This window comes from Mastomys coucha, unplaced genomic scaffold (genome assembly GCF_008632895.1).
Source record: "Mastomys coucha isolate ucsf_1 unplaced genomic scaffold, UCSF_Mcou_1 pScaffold4, whole genome shotgun sequence".
Taxonomy (NCBI): domain Eukaryota; kingdom Metazoa; phylum Chordata; class Mammalia; order Rodentia; family Muridae; genus Mastomys; species Mastomys coucha.
In genome coordinates, this window is record NW_022196910.1 from 44,279,171 (window position 1) to 44,282,657 (window position 3,487).

Consider the following 3,487-nt stretch of genomic DNA (forward strand, 5'->3'; position numbering starts at 1 on the left):
CTCTCTCTCTCTCTCTCTCTCTCTCTCTCTCTCGCTCTCTCTCTCTCTCTCGCTCTCTCTCTCTCTCTTTCGTCAGCTAGAACATCGGGAACTCATCCGAATCCATGATTCTCCTCAGATCTTCGTTTTTAGGAAGTAACTCCCAACAGCTTCAGCTTTCAAGTGATCGAAGACCCTCCGAGGAACGGTACCGTCCCACGGACCGACCCTACGCAGGCACCCAGACCCAGATAAGTTTCGAGCCGAGTCCAAATCGAACCCCGGCGACCTGGACACAGGTCTAGATGAAAAGCCCCGCGCGAGATCACCAGCATCCACCCAGGGAGCGCCCCACCCTCGGACACAGGATCATTACTGAGACGGGAAGCGGGGGACAGACCCAAGAGGCAACGAGAGTCGGGCACTGATGTCCAGTGCAGTCTGGCTCTCCCGCTCCCCAGCGTCCGGGTGCACAGACCCCACAGCGAAGGCACCGAGCCCACTTGCCCGAGCAGAGAGGGGGTCGCAGCGGCGACGGCCCGGCCCCGCTCCGTAGTATCCCCTCGGCGGCCGCGGCTCCGGGAAGCCGCTCCTGCTGCGCCCCGCCCACTCCGCGGCCCCGCGACGCGCCTCTTCCCGGCCCGCGGGCCGCGGCGGCCGACGACCCCTTCCCGGACCCGGACAGCTGAACCCGCAGCGGACAGCCGGGTCCGAGGCTCGCCCGCCCAGCGCAGGCCGCGCTCGGCTTCCCCGGCTACTCACCGTCGGCGCGAAGGCGCTGCGAGGACGCGGGGAGGCGGCCGCGGAGCTCCTCACTCTCTCCGCGACCCGACCCCCGACGCGGAGCCGACGGAGCCTCGGCGCTTGGGTCTACAAGGCCTCTCTCCAGCCCGAACCCTAGACAAGCACTTCCGGGCCAGCGGGGGAGGGCAGGGTTTGGCACCGGAACTGCTCGCAGGCTGGAGCTGCCAGCCCTCCCGGGAGGGGCGGGGCCTCCGCGCCCGGCGCCAGCGGGCACGCCCCCAGGGCTCCTTGCTCACCCCGGTGGTCCGGCAGGCCCCAGGCTACTGCTCCACCCCCTTATTTTAACGGCCGTCAGGATCGGTCCCTTCCAGCCACTTAGTCCTACGGAGGCTCCGAGAATCTAGTTTAGCCGAGCCCAGTGCGTTCACCCGGCTCGCGCGATGTTATCCTGACTCGCTTGTGTCCCGCATGAAAATGCAGTTGACATTTATGGAAGGAAGGTAGACAGTGCATTCATTACGCGCTTCGGCCGCGTTAACTTTTTAATAACCTTCAAACTCCTGGAAATTGGTGCTTTTATTCGCTATGTCTTACAGGGAAGGAAACCGGCCAAGGTATCAAACTTTACCACATATGCTGGCTCTTGTTTTACTTTAGTTTGTGGTATGCGTAGAACTCTCATTTGCCCCATACACAAGACTTGAAATTATCCAAAGACAGGAGCCAAACTGTATTTCCCTATATCGGTCATCCTTTGCACTTTAAACAAAGGCTGAGATGACGAGCTCTTCAATCTTAGTGCCAGGATCCTGTTACTGTTGCATTTCACACTGGTGTGTGTGCGTGCATGCATGTGCGTGTGTGGTGTTCATCCCTGGATTGTAGACATTAAAGATAATGTAATGCATGGTAAACATTTCAGAATACCTAGGACTGAGTAAGTCCAAACAATTCTAACTAGCAATAGAGAAAACCTGGGCACTTTTTTTTTCTTTTTTTAGTTTTTCGAGACGGGGGTTTCTCTGTATAGCCCTGGCTGTCCTGGAACTCACTCTATAGACCAGGCTGGTCTCGAACTCAGAAATCCGCCTGCCTCAGCATCCCAAAGTGCTAGGATCAAAGGCGTGCGCCACCACTGCCCAGCGACTTGGGCACTTTTGAAACTCTGACCGAAGACAGACAGTATGAGAGCCTACAGAGTCAGATGTCAGGTAAGGAAGAGAGGCGATCTTAAAAGATTTCCTCTGCCACAAAATCAAGAAACGCATCAAATATTGAAGGCAGGTTTTCAGTCTGAAGCGAAGCCCCACAAGGAGCCTGGAAAGGGAGTTTGTTTCCAGCAGTCTAAAAAAGCTGGGCGAAAGAGTCCAGAGAGTTTCTAGCCAGTCTAAGCTTTACAGTGAGTCTCCAGACAAAGGTAGCCAGGACTATGAAGGAAGATTCCTGTCCAAAAAGAAGACGGGGAGGAGGAGGAAGATAAGGAGGAAAGAAAGGAAGGAAGAAAAAGAAAAGAGTTTCTTAGCATACATAGTATCTGTTAAAAACTGCAAAGAAGAGCTTTAAGACACTCTGCTTTGAGAAAGCCAGAGTAAAAGAAAACCCCTTATTACAAGATTAAGATGCAAACAATCCCATCACTATTGCTGTATTTAAAGTACTGCCTTGTGTTTTATGTAATTGCAGAAATGTTTGTAAATACTTCCAGAATTCTCAAGTTCAAGCAGCCTTTCATGCCTCCTAGTAGACTGAAGGAAAAAAAATTTTTTTGAGCCTGCACAGACAAAACTTAGGCTGTCTCCAGCAACTTACCATCTCCACCCCCCAATCCCAGCTTGAGCACCTCAGGTAGACACACACACACACACACAGAGCCTAGAGACCTAGTGAGGGGAACCCTCAATCACAGACTGTCATATAACTGGTAAGTGATGAAGCCTGGATTTAAAAGTGAATCTGTGTTCTCAGATGCATTTCATCACACTGCCAGCAGGTCTCAAGCTTGAAAGCGCCTCGCAATCACCTGGAGGGCTTGTTAAACAAATTGCTGGGCCCCATCTCCAACCTTTCACTTACCCAGGGTAGTGCTTCTCGAGGTGTGTCGCAGGACTGGCAGCTCAGCATCACCTGGGAACTTATTAAAGATGCAAATTACCAGGCCCCGCCCAGACCTTGCAAAGCTGTAAGTCTGGGATAAAATGGAACAATCCCAGTTTTAAAGAGTCCCTCCTCCGCAACCAGAGCATCTGATAAGACGTCAAGTTAAAGAACTTCAGCGTTCTATTAGCCTATCTTCTGCATAGTCTCCTCTTAATTATGGTAAATCTACAGCATGGGATTGTTGTTCTTGTCAGAAGGAGAGGAGTGTTAGTTTTGTAGTGCTGCAGACTCAAGTCTGTCTCCAAGCCCATTGGAAGCCCATGTCACTGAGCTACACACGTAGTTAGAAAAAAAGAAAGAAAAAAAGAAAGAAGAGAGAAAAAAGGCTTCCTGGTTAACTAAATGACATTTTGGAACATTTTCACGCATCTTTTTCTTTCCACAGGAGCTAAAAATGGGGAAAGTGAGTTTTAATGGGGAAATTCTTTTTGATTTGTACTGAAACTGAACTAGATGATTGGGGTGGGGGGGGGACGACAAATCTTACTTGAAACCTGCTCTGTGTCGGAGGCTTTACATGCATTTTCTAAATTGATCTTCCTTGTGCTGTGAGGTTTTATGGTCTTACTTTTACAAATGAGAATGGCCGAGGCCCCGAGGTGAAGTA

The 3,487-nt window shown here is 51.6% G+C and overlaps 1 protein-coding gene across 2 annotated transcripts in view; it reads right to left on the bottom strand.

Annotated features, from left to right (window-relative positions):
* The window catches only part of Frs2 (fibroblast growth factor receptor substrate 2), a 78,369-nt gene extending 77,462 nt beyond the window's left edge, over positions 1–907 (bottom strand). For both annotated transcript variants that reach the window (XM_031350421.1, XM_031350420.1), the window contains exon 1: positions 742–907. The gene's annotated coding sequence lies outside the window, so the exon portion shown is untranslated. The remainder of the gene's footprint in view (positions 1–741) is intronic.
* Positions 908–3,487: the final 2,580 nt, after the last annotated feature.